The sequence below is a fragment of the Cibotium barometz genome, chromosome 12 (genome assembly GCF_041138505.1).
Source record: "Cibotium barometz isolate CiBa-2024 chromosome 12, ASM4113850v1, whole genome shotgun sequence".
NCBI classification, from domain to species: Eukaryota; Viridiplantae; Streptophyta; class Polypodiopsida; order Cyatheales; family Cibotiaceae; genus Cibotium; species Cibotium barometz.
The window spans coordinates 22,943,547-22,960,794 of record NC_141057.1 but is presented as its reverse complement, the minus strand read 5'-3'; positions in this window follow the sequence as shown (position 1 = coordinate 22,960,794).

The following is a 17,248-nucleotide window of genomic DNA, read 5'->3' as shown; positions in this document are numbered from 1 at the left end:
ATCAGATAGATGGGAATGAATGGATGGATGGATGCGATGAGAATAGGAGTGAGTGACGTGAATGTGAGGTGAATAGATGTGATGAGATGTAATGCGAATCAGATAGATGGGAATGAATGGATGGATGAATGTAATGAGATTAGAAGTGATGAAGATGAGAGGTAAATAGATGTGATGAGATGGGATGCGAATCAGATAGATGGGAAAGAATGGATGGATGGATGCGATGAGGATAGGAGTGACGAGAATGTGAGGTGAATAGATGTGATGAGATGTAATGCGAATCAGATAGGTGGGAAGAACGAATGGATGGAATGTGATGAGAATAGATGTGATGAGAATGAGAGGTAAATAGATGTGATGAGGTGGGATGCGAATCAGATAGATGGGAAAGAATGGATGGATGTACATGATGAGAAGAGAAGTGATGAGAATGAGAGGTAAATAGATGTGATGTGAATCAGATAAATGTGAATGAATAGATGAGATGTGATGTCATGTGAATCGGGATGTGAATGAATGATATAAGATATGAATGGATGTGTTAGCATGTGAATCGGGATGTGAATGAATGATATAGGATTTGAATGAATGTGTTAGCTTGTGAATCGGGATGTGAATGAATGATATAGGATGTGAATGAATGTGTTAGCATGTGAATCGGGATGTGAATGAATGATATAGGATGTGAATGAATGTGATAACATGTGAATTGGGATGTGAATAAATGATAAGGGATGTGAATGGATGTGATGTGATGTGAATCGGGATGTGAATGAACGATAAGGGACGTGAATGAATGTGTTAGCATGTGAATCGCGATGTGCATGAATGAGATGTGATGTGAAATGGATGTGATAAGATGCGATGTAAACTGGATAGATGTTAATGTATGTGAAATGAGATTTATGGGTAGATGCAAGTGGATGAGATCTGATGAGGATAAATGAGGAAATAAGTGATAAGATAGAAAAAGATGTGATTAGATGAGAATGGGAATACTTATGAAATGAATGTGGATTGATGTGTGGGTAATGTAAATTGATGTGGATGGATAAAGGGATAATGTGGATTGATGTGGATGGATGTATGGATGATGTGGATTGACGTGTGGGTAATGTGGATTGACGTGAATGGATGTATGGATGATGTGGGTTGATGTGTGGATAATGTGGATTGACGTGAATGGATGTATGGATGATGTGGTCTGATGTGTGGGGGGTAATGTGGATTGACGTGAATGGATGTATGGATGATGTGGGTTGATGTGTGGATAAAGTGGATTGACGTGAATGGATGTATGGATGATGTGGGTTGATGTGTGGATTGACGTGAATGAATGTATGGATGATGTGGATTGATGTGTAGATAATGTGGATTGACGTGAATAGATGTATGGATGATGTGGGTTGATGTGTGGATGAATAGATGTATGGATGATGTGGGTTGATGTGTGGATAATGTGGACTGACGTGAATAGATGTATGGATGATGTGGATTGATGTGTGGATAATGTGGATGGATGTGGATGGATGTATGGATAATATGGATTGATGTGGATAGATGTATGGAAGATGTAGATGGATGTGTGGATAATGTGGATTGATGTGGATGGATTTATGGATGAGGTGGATTGATGTGGATGATGTGGATGGATGTATGGATGATGTGGATTGATGTGTGGATGATGCGATTGGATTATGTGGATTGATGTGTGGATGATGCGATTGGATGTGATTTGATGCGATTGATGTGGATGGATGGATGTATGGATGATGTGGATTGATGTGGATGATGTGGATGGATGTATGGATGATGTGGATTGATGTGTGGATGATGCGATTGGATGTGATAGGATGATGCGATTGGATGTGATTTGATGTGGGAATGATGTGATGTGATAGGGATCGATGAAGAAAAAAATTGTGGGAAGATGAGAAAAGATGGGGACTAATGTGAAAGGATGTGGAGTGATGAGAAAAGATAAAAATATTGTTGGAACTGTATTTGTATGTGAAATCTGTTTTTAAATGACTGTTTTATGTCAAGAATGCTGGGGAAGCATTTTGATCGTCTTGTGAATGAGGTCGTGGAGACCTATCTGTAAAGTTGGAACTGCTGACAGAGAGTCAACGGAGGACATCTCGCGTAGCAAGGTCGGCCGAGGTCTTGACCAGCCTCGGTTTGATTTAAATGGTGAGCTTCCGGTACAGTGGATGAGGGACCACGGAAGCGGCCTATGAGTGAAGCGCTAGGTGACCTGTGAAGGATCCTAGAGAGTGCTGACCATACGGTGCTCGGGCTCTAGGTCGCCAAAGATACCCACACGTGCGTCGGGGGAGATATTGGAACAAGGAGTAAGAGTTGTTTTCTGAATTCGGGCATGGATCTCTGGTGGATTGACCTTGCTGGTCCTCAATGGACGAGTCCATGGCTCTTTTATATGGATTTGTTAGTTGATCTTTCTGATCTTCAACAGAGATTCCATTTTGATTTTTATAAGTGAAAATATTGTCGAGTACTATGAGCTAGGAACTATTGTCGGGTACTATGAGCTAGGAACTATCGAAAAGACCCCTGAGTGGACAAGTGGTAAGCGTTCTAGTTGCCAATGATGCCATAGGTACACCGATGAAGGAATGTTTGGAAATAAGGATTCAACTGGATAATTAGAGGATTATGATCAGTGACACTATGGTTTCATTAAATGATTGTTTTAAAGACTGTTAAATCTGAGAAAAAGGCAATTTCATATTAGTGTGTAAGTGGTGTGACTAGTTTTAAGTTTGCATGAATATCCGGATAGGGGACCTCAGAACTCTTTTCCCTGGTACCCGAGACAACCTAACCAAATTCTTAATTGGATCCCATCACTACAGTGGTTGGGCGGTTGGCTAACCCATGGGACTGGATGGGGTTAGGCTGGACTGATGGATTCCTAAATTGAGACTCAATTCTGTTCTAGTTCGATAGATGAAGTAAATCCCTAAATTGAGACTCAATTCTGTTCTAGTTCGATAGATGAAGTAAATCTCGGACAAAAATTGTTCTTTGGAAAAGAATCAACGGCTGTGCCTCTCAATGAGGAAAAAAGCGTTGGTCTCTATGATCCAATTTCAATTTTTTCCTTGATCTGACTATGGGACTTACGAGTTCGGTCAGATCAATTCAGTTAGTTAAGGCTTTTGACTACGTTGGAGAAAAGTTATCCTGGAGGAATCGCACGTGCTTTTCGAGTAAGGGAAGTTTTTCCGGGTTCGGTTTTGGAAGAACCGATCGATTAATCTCTTGTCCGGATATCCGTGGGCGCGGCCCTGAGTGTGCGACCCTACCCCGCGCAAGAAGTGCTACTTCCACTACTAGCACCCCTGAATTCGTTGCGCGGTGGGGTTAGGGACCTCACAGCTGGTATGAGAGCGAATTGGCTAATGAGAATCAACCGAGAAGCCAAAAATGTCAAAAATTTATGAAGAAGCAGTAAAAGGTTGTAATTGTGTGATAAAATCCATACAAATTGATATTCAAACTAAAATTCGTAAATTGGTAATTGGGTCTTCAGATAGAAGTACAGCAATTGTATGGAATCCCTGACTTGCTTGAGGCCTAGACATGATTTATAGTTCCAAGGACCGTGACTACCCGTATATACCGAGGGTATAACTACAGCTCTTTACTGGCAGTATATACGAGTAAATCTAAGACTTGAAATTATATGCATTAATACTATCCAGATGAGATGAATTCGAATGTGGTTAATATGATTTTAAATTCTGGTTGAGAACTGATGAGTTGATTTGGATTCTGATCGAAAAATGAAGATTCATGAATTTTGGTTGAAATGTAATAAACTAAGCAAAACCACAATGAGGATGAATGGAACGAGTCCCTGTGATGATGTGCTGGAATGACGTTAGTGATTTCAGCAAATCACTATGAGATTAGTGGATTGTGCTGGCAGATTGCTGTTGTTAACACTTGACCCAGTGGATCAAGTTAAGGGATGTCAAATTAAAAATCTGTATAATTCAAAATTCCCATGAAGGACTGTTCAGATAGAAATTTCGATCAAATGGACCGTTATTGTGATAAGGATTTGAATGTTACGATGTGAGTGACTTATTATCTCATGATGAGTTTTATATAAGGGATCTTTATCCCAGGATTCTTTTGGGTTCACCAGACTATAAGGAACCCCAGAGTCAGTTGGATCTTCAGGAAAAGAGTTCTCCTCTAATTTTGCGAGATGAGGACATCTCGCGTTTTTCAAGTGGGGTAAGATGTAAGATTCCTCCCTCCGGCTTTTGAGGTGTGCAGGTGTAAGAACCTTCCCTTCTGATCTTATAATTATTCCCCTCTCTAAAATAAAAGAAAGATCCTATTTTACCCTGTTTTGACCTAGAGAGAGAAAATGTCTAGAGAGAAGTGGAGAATTACCCTCATGAAGGAGGCTCCTATTTCACATGTGTGGTTGAGTTTTAAACTCACAAATAATAAGATATTTTTATCTCTCCTCTCTCTTGCTTCAACTAGATCCAAAAAGTAAGCTAAACTGACTTAAAAATGGTCTAAAATTGACCAAACTGATCTGGAAAATTCTAGAATCAGTTTCCTTAGTTAGAGGCTCACTTTTTCCTATAGATGAAGCCTCCCCCTTTTGTAAATGGTAAATAGTGTTTTATGCACTGTTACTCTACTCCTCCCTAGGGCCAAAAACAGTGAATTCATTGATGATTCATTTGTTTTTTATCATTTCCTCTTCAAAAGAATTGGTGGCCACTCTTGTTGCAAACAAGAGTAGATTCCTCAAACCATCAAGCCAAAGGAAAGCTCACAAAACTCCTAGTAAGTTAGAAATTCTACTTTTTCTTATTCTATTTTATGGTTTTTTGATTTTTGCTTTCTTTAAAATGAAAATGGATGTTATGCCTTGCTGGAAAGGCTTTCCCCCTTTTCTTCATTATTGAATTCAGCCTTTCTTTATCCTAGATGTGTAATTAAATTGATGGAATTAAACTTTTCATATTGTTTACTCTTAATAAAGTGAAAATTGATTAGATTAGAATGATTTAAATCATCTTGGATAATTTCTAGTAAATTTTAGAGTGAAAATTTTAAAAAATGGTGAGCCATACAAAGGAGGTTATGGCAAAATTTTCTAAAATTTGGTGAAATAAGTTTTATCTTTTTATTATTCAAAAAGAGTAATCCCCACTGCTTGTGTATTCTAAAAGTGTTATTTTTATTCTATGCGTAGAAAAATGCATATTAGAAATACTTTTATTATAAAAGTGTTATTTTTATTAGAATTAATTTCTATGCATAGAAAGATGCATATTAAGAATATTTCGATTATAAAAGCGTTACTTTCATCAAATTTTGATTTTATGCAAAGAAAGATGTGTTACCATATTATAGTAGTGATGTGTGTGAACACACTTAGGACCGCCGGGGCACTTTTTCCCTCACTAGGAGGTTTTTTCCCCCGTGCATTGTATATACGCCCATTATCTTCTAGGGCTTGTTATCTTTCATTTTTGGCACTCATAATACACTACTGTGTTGTGCTCAAGCTTCCTCATCTTCTTGAAGTTGTGTGTGCATTCCTGCAACCCTAATTCCAACAATTGGTATCAGAGCAGGCTTCCTCCTCCCGGGCAGCATCACCGGCACCTGCCGCTTCATCTCCTCCGACTGCGACGAGGTTTCACGAGCGTCTGCAGGTTAGTATATGCCGTGGGATAGCCCGTAGGGCTGGTTCGTTTCAGAATTTTGATCTGAAGTCATTTCGCCCTCCGTTTTTGCATTCCAAGTACTGCGCAGGCAAAATCGTCCTACTGTGCAGATTTTCTGTCAAGATTAAAATCTGCAGGACAGGTGCCCATTCGTCTGTTTTGGGCTGTGCTATATAGCACAGGTCGATTTTATACAGGTTTACCTCTTACAGACAGCATTTACATCTAGTAGTACAGTCATTGGCCATGGCTGACAACAATGATGTATTCCGCATGTTGGCTGCTGAGGATAAGTTGGATGGCACCAACTATCCATTGTGGGCATATATGATGCGACATGTATTGGTAGCAAAGGGGTTATGGAACATTGTGCAGGGTATTGATGCACGTCCTATTGTGGCTGGGAATGCTGCAAACACATCAGAAACAGGTACTGTTGATGATGGTGCAGGCACAAGTGCTGTAGCAGCTGTTCGAGAACCACCACTTTCAGCAGAGCAGATTCGTTGGGATGGTAGAGATGCGCAAGCTCATGCCTTGATTGCGCTGTCTGTCAAACGTACCATTATCCCACATATTCGCTCCTGCAGGACTTCTAAGGATGCTTGGGATGTACTTGCCACATTGTATCAGGCAAGAAATGAGGCTCGTGTTGCTTACCTCCGAAAACAGTTGGAGAGTGAGCATATGAACGAAGGTGATTCTATGGATAGCTTTTTGACAAAGATCAAGGATTTCAAAGAGCAGCTCATTTCTGCAGATGAAATCCTGTCAGACAGTTCACTTGTGCAGACTGTTTTGAATGGTCTACCAGATTCTTATCAGGGTTTTGCTTCCACTCTTCGCTTGATGATGAAAGGCAATCCCAATGCCTTATCATTTGAGGAGTTAGTTTCTGTTTTGCTGCAAGAAGACCAGTCAAGGCAAAACAGGAATATTATGCGTGTCGCAGATCAAGCTTTCGTTGCTAGTCAGAGAAGCGGGAAAGGTAAAGCTGGCTTTTCTTCTAGTAAGCAGAAATCTGCAAATGCTGCGCAACCAAAGAAGGAAGACAAAGATGAGAAGAAGGGTGACAAACAGAAGACATTTTGCAAGTACTGTAAGGGAAATGATCATGTCATCAAAGCGTGTCCTAAGCTGGCTGCGAAAGAGGCTAAGAAGAAAGAGGCTGGTATGGCTGTTGCAGATGCCTCTCCTTCTAACAATGAATCTGCTAATGTTGTTCAAGATACAGAATGGGCATTCAATGCGCAGTGCAGTTATGACCCATCTTTGCATGACACATGTATGTCTGCAGTAGATTCAGATGTATGGTACTTTGACAGTGGTGCCACTAAGCATATCACCTCGCAGCGCAGTTTATTCACTTTCCTTGAGTCTGCTCCCACAGGGAATACTGTCACTTGTGCCAATAACTCCTCTTATCCCGTTAAAGGAGTTGGACAGATTGTGCTGAATGTTGCAAATTGCAACACCTTTACACTTTTTGATGCATTGTATGTGCCAGGGATCAAAAAGAATCTGCTGTCAGTCTCCGCATTTGCCAAAACAGGTTTGGTTGTAAAATTTGTGGATGACAGATGTACTGTTCATGATCTCTCTTGTGGTGACATCATTGTAGCATCTGGTTCACTATGTCGAGGGCTGTATAAGCTCAATATGGATGGCAAATGTGTAGAGGATTCAGCATGTGCTATTATGGATACGCAGGCTATTTCAAATGCAAAACTGTGGCATGCACGTTTTGGTCATCTGAATTTTGCAAGTTTGCTGCGCCTGCAGAAATCTGAAATGGTGTCTTCTTTGCCTAAGCTTGAGGCACCTGTCAAGCATGTTTGTGAGGGCTGCATATTGGGTAAAATGCAGCGTGCTTCCTTTCCCAAAGATGGATCAGTGAGAGCTGAACGCAGATTGCAGCTTGTTCACAGTGATGTTTGTGGTCCCATGCAAACTCCATCATTTGAAAACTACCTTTACTTCGTGACTTTCATTGATGATTTTACCAGGCATGCATGGGTATATCCTTTGAAGGCAAAGTCCAAAGTGTTTTTGTGCTTCAAACAGTTTTTGGTTATGGCTGAAAATGTGTCAGAAAGCAAGATGGGCACCCTCCGTTCAGATCGAGGGGGGGAGTATATGTCTTCAGAATTTAATGCATTTCTGGCTGAGCGTGGGATAAAACACCAATGTACAGTGCCGTATACACCACAGCAAAATGGTGTGGCTGAGAGAAAAAACAGGTCTCTCATGGAAATGGCAAGATGTATGGTTAAGAGTCAAAGTCTACCACATGGTTTTTGGCTTGAGGCTGTCATGTGTGCCACTTATGTACTAAACAGGTGTCCCACCAAAGCATTACAGGTTGTCACTCCATATGAGGCTTGGCATAGCCTCAAGCCATCTGTTGGCCATTTACGTGTTTTTGGTTGCCTGGCATATGCATTAGTGCCTGTGCAACATCGCAGAAAATTGGATGACAAAGCTGTCAAATGTATTTTTGTTGGATATAGTGCTGAGAGCAAAGGCTATCGTTTGTATCATCCACAGACAAAGCGCATTTTGGTTAGCCGTGATGTTGTATTTGTGGAAGATGCAGTTCAGCCCTTGGTTTCATGTACTAAGGAGACAGATATCAGCTCACGTGATGTCTATGATACATTGTTGCCTCTTTTCAGTGGTGCACAGTCAAGTGCAATACCTCATGAGGCAGTTTTTCAGCCTATGCAGGTTTTAAATGATGGCACAGATCAGCCTATATCTGATGCAGATGTGCATGATGCACTTGAGGATGAGAGACAAGAGATTGAGGGCTCTAGGAACATGCCTAGATGGCTGGTGCAGACTTTGCGTGACAGCAAGTTGGATGCCCCTTTGTCTAGTCGCACTCGTTCTGGCTCTCATGGTGCCTCTTATGCGTCAGATTGTTATGCATTGGCTGTTTCTAGTATGTGCGATGAAAGTGAGCCTGTTTCATTTGATGAGGCACAAAGTTCAGAAAATTGGATGGCTGCTATGCAAGCAGAATACGATGCTATTATGAAGAATAGTACATGGTCTTTATGTGACTTGCCCCCTGGCAAGAAGGCCATTGGCACTAAGTGGGTATACAAATTGAAGCGTAAGCCTGATGGCACAGTGGATCGCCATAAGGCTAGGCTTGTTGCAAAAGGTTATGCTCAAGAGAAGGGCATTGATTTTGATGAGACTTTTGCTCCCACATGTCGTATGACCACTGTTCGTAGCATCTGTGCATTAGCAGCTCATAATGGTTGGAATGTACATCAGCTGGACATAAAGACTGCGTTCTTAAATGGAGATTTGCATGAGGAGGTGTATGTATCGCAGCCTCGTGGTTTTGTTCAAAGAGGGCAGGAAAACAAAGTGTGCAGGTTAAAAAAGGCTTTATATGGTTTAAAGCAAGCTCCACGAGCTTGGTATGAAAAAATACATGCATATTTGACTGCACATGGGTTTCAGAATAGTCCAACAGAAAGCACTTTGTATGTTAAACGTGTGGATGGTGTACATCTAATCATTGCTCTCTATGTCGATGACATGCTGCTCACAGGACCAAATGAGAGTCATATTGCTGATTTTAAGGCTGATTTGAATGCCTCTTTTGAGATGTCAGATTTGGGGCATTTGCATCATTATTTGGGGATACAATTTAAGCAGTGTGATGGAGGTATTGCTTTGTGTCAGACAAAGTATATTGAAACATTGTTGCGGAGATTTGGCCTTGAAGACTGCAAGCCTATTGCTACTCCAATGGAGACAGGTTTGAAGTTGAGTCTTCATGATGCTGGAGATCACTTTGATGTCACACTCTATCAGACAGCTGTTGGTTGCCTCATTTATGTATGCATTACGAGGCCAGACATTCAGTTTGCAGTCTCACAGGTGAGCAGATTTATGCATAGCCCAGGCATTAAGCATTGGCAGGCAGTGAAGCGTATCTTTCGCTATTTGAGTGGTACTCGGCATCTTGGGTTGTTTTATCCCAAGGGGGGATCATTGCCGCCAGATTTACATGTTTTTTCAGATTCTGACTGGGCTGGTTGTTATGACACACGCGTGTCCACGAGTGGTTTTTGCTTCATGCTTGGAAGCTCATGCATATCATGGTTGAGCAAGAAGCAGCCTACTGTGGCCACTTCTAGTTGTGAAGCTGAGTACAGGGCAGCTTTCACAGCTACGGTTGAGTGTGTGTGGCTCAGACGCCTTATGGCTGATTTGGGTGTTGGGCAGCCATCTGCCACCACCATCTTCACTGACAGTCAGAGCGCATTGGCAGTTGCGCGGAACCCAGTGTTCCATGCTCGTACGAAGCACATTGAGGTGCACTACCATTATGTCAGGGAGAGACTCTCTGCAGGAGAGATCAGTTTGGCTTATGTGCCAACACAGGATAACCTTGCAAACCTTTTCACAAAGGCTCTGCCTCGTGAGAAGTTCGAAGCTTTTCGCAAAGCTTTGGGCTTACTCCCTTTTGTGGATTCGTCCACATAGCTAGACACTTCCCTATACATGAGTGCTAGCTCTTGTTCACCGCATCACTCCAGGGGGGATTTGTTACCATATTATAGTAGTGATGTGTGTGAACACACTTAGGACCGCCGGGGCACTTTTTCCCTCACTAGGAGGTTTTTTCCCCCGTGCATTGTATATACGCCCATTATCTTCTAGGGCTTGTTATCTTTCATTTTTGGCACTCATAATACACTACTGTGTTGTGCTCAAGCTTCCTCATCTTCTTGAAGTTGTGTGTGCATTCCTGCAACCCTAATTCCAACAAGATGCATAAAGAAATTTATTTTTATTTCAAAAGTGTTATTCTTATCAATTTTGATTTTATGCATAGAAAGATGCATAAAGAAATTTATTTTTATTTCAAAAGAGTTATTCTCATTATTTTTGATTTTATGCATAGAAAGATGCATAAAGAAATTTATTTTTATTTCAAAAGAGTTACTCTCATTATTTTTAATTTTATGCATAGAAAGATGCATAAAGAAATTTATTTTTATTTCAAAAGTGCTTTTCTCATCAATTTTGATTTTATGCATAGAAAGATGCATAAAGAAATTTATTTTTATTTCAAAAGATTTATTCTCATTAATTTTGATTTTATGCATAGACAGATGCATAAAGAAATGTTATTTTATTTCAAAAGAGTTACTCTCATCAATTTTGATTTTATGCATAGAAAGATGCATAAAGAAATGTATTTTTATTTCAAAAGAGTTACTCTCATCAAATTTGATTTTATGTATAGAAAGATGTATAAAGAAATTTATTTTTATTTCAAAAGAGTTATTCTCATCAATTTTGATTTTATGCATAGAAAGATGCATAAAGAAATTTATTTTTATTTCAAAAAAGTTATTCTCATCAGATTTGATTTTATGCATAGAAAGATGCATAAAGAATTTTTTTTTAAATTTCAAAAGAGTTATTCTCATTAAAATTGAATTTATATATAGAAAGATGCATAAAAGATTTATTTTTATTTTGAAAGTGTTATTCTCCTTAAAATTGAATTTATGCATAAATAGATGCATAAATGGATTTTTATAAAAGTGTTATTTCCCACTGAGATTGTTCTTATGCATAAATAGATGCGTAAAGAATCTTTATATCAAAAATAAGAATTCTCTTATATTCTATAAATAGATGTGATAAGATGTGATATGAATCAGATAAATGAGAATGAATAGAGATTGGATGTGATGAGAATAGAAGTGATGAGAATGAGAGGTAAATAGATGTGATGATATGTGATGCGAATCAGATAGGTGGGAATAAATGGATGGATGGATGCGATGAGAATAAGAGTGACGAGAATGTGAGGTGAATAGATGTGATGAGAATGAGAGGTAAATAGATATGATGATATGTGATGCGAATCAGATAGATGGGAACGAATGGATGGATGGATGCGATGAGAATAGGAGTGACGAGAATGTGAGATGAATAGATGTGATGAGATGTAATGCGAATCAGATAGATGGGAATGAATGGATGGATGGATGTGATGAGAATAGAAGTGATGAGAATGAGAGGTAAATAGATGTGATGAGATGGGATGTGAATCAAATAGATGGGAAAGAATGGATGAATGGATGCGATGAGAATAGGAGTGAGTGACGAGAATGTGAGGTGAATAGATGTGATGAGATGTAATGCGAATCAGATAGATGGGAACGAATGGATGGATGGATGTGATGACAATAGATGTGATGAGAATGAGAGGTAAATAGATGTGATGAGATAGGATGCGAATGAGATAGATGGGAAAGAATGGATGGATGGATGTGATGAGAATGAGAGTTAAATAAATGTGATGTGAATCAGATAAATGTGAATGAATAGATGAGATGTGATGTCATGTGAATCGAGATGTGAATGAATGATATAGGATATGAATGAATGTGTTAGCATGTGAATCGGGATGTGAATGAATGATATAGGATGTGAATGAATGTGCTAGCATGTGAATTGGGATGTGAATGAATGATATAGGATGTGAATGAATGTATTAGCATGTGAATCAGGATGTGAATGAATGATATAGGATGTGAATGAATGTGTTAGCTTATGAATCGGGATGTGAATGAATGATATAGGATGTGAATGAATGTGATAGCATGTGAATCGGGATGTGAATGAATGATAAGGGATGTGATGTGATGTGAATCGAGATGTGAATGAACGATAAGGGACGTGAATGAATGTGTTAGCATGTGAATCGGGTGTATGGATGATGTGGGTTGATGTGTGGATAATGTGGATTGACGTAAATGGATGATGTGGGTTGATGTGTGGATAATGTGGGTTGATGTGTGGATAATGTGGATTGACGTGAATAGATGTATGGATGATGTGGGTTGATGTGTGGATAATGTGGATTGACGTGAATAGATGTATGGATGATGTGGATTGATGTGTAGATAATGTGGATTGACGTGAATAGATGTATGGATGATGTGGATTAAAGTGTGGGTAATGTGGATTGACGTGAATGGATGTATGGATGATGTGGGTTGATGTGTGGATAATGTGGATTGACGTGAATGGATGATGTGGGTTGATGTGTGGATAATGTGGATTGATGTGAATGGATGTATGGATGATATGGATTGATGTGTAGATAATGTGGATTGGCGTGAATAGATGTATGGATGATGTGGGTTGATGTGTGGATAATGTGGATTAACGTGAATAGATGTATGGATGATGTGGATTGATGTGTGGATAATGTGGATTGATGTGGATGGATGTATGGATTGATGTGGATTGATGTATGGATGATGTGGATTGATGTATGGATGTATGATGGAAGATGTGGATGGATGTGGATGGATGTGTGGATAATGTGGATTGATGTGGACGGATGTATGGATGATGTGGATTGATGTGGATGATGTGGATGGATGTATGGATGATGTGGATTAATGTGTGGATGATGCAATTGGATGTGATTTGATGTGGGAATGATGTGATGTGATAGGGATCGATGAAGAAAAAAAATTGTGGGAAGATGAGAAAAGATGGGGACTAATGTGAAAGGATGTGGAGTGATGAGAAAAGATGGAAATATTGTTGGAACTGTATTTGTATGTGAAATCTGTTTTTAAATGATTGTTTTATGTCAAGAATGCTGGGGAAGCATTTTGACCGTCTTGTGAATGAGGTCGTGGAGACCTATCTGTTAAAGTTGCAACTGCTGGTGGAGAGTCAACGGAGGACGTCTCGCGTAGCAAGGTCGGCCAAGGTCTTGACCAGCCTCGGTTTGATTTAAATGGTGAGCTTCCGGTACAGTGGATGAGGGACCAAGGAAGCGGCCTATGAGTGAAGCGGTAGGTGACCTGTGAAGGATCCTAGAGGGTGCTGACCATACGGTGCTAGGGCTCTGGGTCGCCGAAGATACCCACACGTGCGTCGAGGAAGATATTGGAACAAGGAGTAAGAGCTGTTTTCTGAATTCGGGCATCGATCTGGTTGATTGATCTTGCTGGTTCCTCAATGGACGAGTCCATGGCTCTTTTATATGGATGTATTGGTTGATCTTTCTGATCTTCAACAGAGATTCCATTTTGATTTTTATAAGTGAAAATATTACCGGGCACTATGAGGAGTTAGGAACTATCGAAAAGGCCCCTGAGTGGACAGGTGGTGAGCGTTCTGGTTGCCAAATGATGCCATAGGTACACTGATGAAGGAATGTTTGGAAATAAGGATTCAATTGGATAATTAGAGGATTATGATCAGTGACACTATGGTTTCATTAAATGATTGTTTTAAAGACTGTTGAATCTGTGAAAAAGGCAATTTCATATTGGGTGTGTAAGTGGTGTGACTAGTTTTAAGTTTACATGAATATCCGGCTAGGGGGCCTGGGAACTCTTTTCCTTGGTACCCAAGACAACCTAACCGAATTCTTAATTGGATCCCATCACTACAGTGGTTGGGCAGTTGGCTAACCCATGGGATTGGATGGGGTTAGGCTGGACTGATGGATCCCTAAATTGAGACTCAATTATGTTCTGGTTCGATAGATGAAGTAAATCCTGGACTGGACGGGGTTAGGCTGGACTGATGGATCCCTAAATTGAGACTCAATTCTGTTCTGGTTCAATAGATGAAGTAAATCCCGGATAAAAATTGTTCTATGGAAAAGAATCAACGGTTGTGCTTCTCAATAAGGAAAAAAGCGTTGGTCTCTATGATCCAAGTACAAATTTTTCCCTTATCTGACTATGAGACTTAGAGGTTCGGTCAGATCAGTTCAATTAGTTAAGGCTTTTAACTACGTTAGAGAAAAGTTATCCTGAAGGAATCTCTCATGCTTTCCGGGCGGCAAGGGAAGTTTTTCCGGGTTCGGTTTTGGAAGAGCCGATGGATTAATCTCTTGTCCGGATATTAGTGGGCGAAGTCCCGAGTGTGGGACCCTGCCCCTCACAAGAAGTGCTACTTCCGCTGCTAGCACCCCTGAATTCGTTGCACGGTAGGGTTAGGGACCTCACAGCATCTGGTATCAGAGCGAATTGGCTAATGAGAATCAACCGAGAAGCCAAAAATGTCAAAAATTTATGAAGAAGCAGTAAAAGGTTGTAATTGTGTGATAAAATCCATACAAATTGATATTCAAACTGAAATTCGTAAATTGGTAATTGAGTCTTCAGATGGAAGTACCGCAATTGTATGGAATCCCTGACTTGCTTGAGGCCTAGACATGATGGTATTTAGATAATAGTTCCAAGGACCGTGACTATCCGTATATACCGAGGGTATAACTGCAGCTCTTTACTGGCAGTATATACGAGTAAATCTAAGACTTGAAATTATAAGCATTAATACTATCCAGATGATGAATTCGAATGTGGTTAATATGATTTTAAATTTTGGTTGAAAACTAATGAGTTGATTTGGATTCTGATTGAAAAATGAAGATTCATGAATTTTGGTTGAAATGTAATAAACTAAGCAAAACGACAATGAGGATGAATGAGACGAGTCCGTGTGATGATGTTCGTAGTAGCTGGAATGACGTTAATGACTTCAGCAAATCACTATGAGATTAGTGGATTGTGCTGGCAGATTGCTCCTGTTAACACTTGACCCAGTGGATCAAGTTAAGGGATGTCAAATTAAGGATTTGAATGGTATGATCTGAGTGAATTATTATCTGATGATGAGTTTTATATAAAGGATCTTTATCCCAGGATTCTGTTGGGTTCACCAGACTATAAGGAACCCCAGAAGTTGGATCTTAAGAAAAAGAGTTCTCCTCTAATTTTGCGAGATGAGGATATCTTGCGTTTTTTAAGTGGAGTACGATGTAAGATTCCTCCCTCCGGCTTTTGAGGTGTGCAGGTGCAAGAACCTCCCCTTCTGATCTTATAATTATTCCCCTCTTTGAAATAAAAGAAAGATCCTGTTTTACCCTGTTTTGGCCTAGAGAGAGAAAATGTCTAGAGAGAGGTAATTCAAAATTGAGATATTTTTGGATATAAAATCCTCCTAGTGTCTAAAATGGTTTCCCCTGAAACAGATATTCAGAAAGAAATTTCCAATGTGCAATTGGAATAAATTGAAATCAGGTAAAAAGGACCTTAGCCTAAGGGTCCAGATTTTCTAAAATTTTTGAATTAAGGTTCCTATGGACCAATTAGATTAATCCAAATGTAGGGAGGAGATAAATGGAAGAATAAAAGAAAATCCTCCCAAAAAATAAGTAAATGCTCACATAAGATGAAGAGTTGACTAAGGACAAGGTTATTAATTAAAAAAGAAGAGATATTTAGAAGAAATGATGCATTTTGGACACCTCAGTGTGGGGAATTCCCCTCATGAAGGAGGCTCCTATTTCACATGTGTGGTTGAGTTTTAAACTCACAAATAATGAGATATTTTCATCTCTCCTCTCTCCTGCTTCAACTAGATCCAAAAAGTAAGCTTAACTGACCTAAAAATGGTCAAAAGTTGACCAAACTGATCTGAAAAATTCTAGAATCAGTTTGCTTGGTTAGAGGCTTACTTTTTCCTATAAATGAAGCCTCCCCCTTTGTAAATGGTTAATAGTGTTTTCTGCACTGTTACTCTTCCCCAGAGCCAAAAATAGTGAATTCATTGATAGTTCATTTGTTTTTGACTATTTCCTCTTCAAAAGAATTGGTGGCCACTCTTGTTGCAAACAAGAGTAGATCCCTCAAACCATCAAGCCAAAGGAAACCTCACAAAACTCCTAGTAAGTTAGAAATTCTACTTTTTCTTATTCTATTTTATGGTTTTCTGATTTTTGCTTTCTTTAAAATGAAAATGGATGTTATGCCTTGCTGGAAAGGCTTTCCCCCTTCTCTTCATTATTGAATTCAGCCTTTCTTTATCCTAGATGTGTAATCAAATTTATGGAATTAAACTTTTCATATTGTTTACTCTTAATAAAGTGAAAATTGATTAGATTAGAATGATTTAAATCATCTTGGATAATTTCTAGTAACTTTTAGAGTGAAAAATTTGAAAAATGGTCAGCCATACAAAGGAGGTTATGGCAAAGTTTTCTAAAATTTGGTAAAATAAGTTTTATCTTTTTATTATTCAATAAGAGTAATCCCCACCGCTTGTGTATTCTAAAAGTGTTTTTTTAATTCTATGCATAGAAAAATGCATATTATAAATATTTTTATTATGAAAGTGTTATTTTCATTAGAATTAACTTCTATGCATAGAAAGATGCATATTGGGAATATTTTGATCATAAAAGCGTTACTTTTATCAAATTTTGATTTTATGCATAGAAAGATGCATAAAGAATTTTTTTTAATTTCAAAAGTGTTATTCTCATCAATTTTGATTTTATGCATAGAAAGATGCATAAAGAAATTTATTTTTATTTCAAAAGAGTTACTCTCATCAATTTTGATTTTATGCATAGAAAGATGCATAAAGAAATTTATTTTTATTTCAAAAGAGTTACTCTCATCAATTTTGATTTTATGCATAGAAAGATGCAT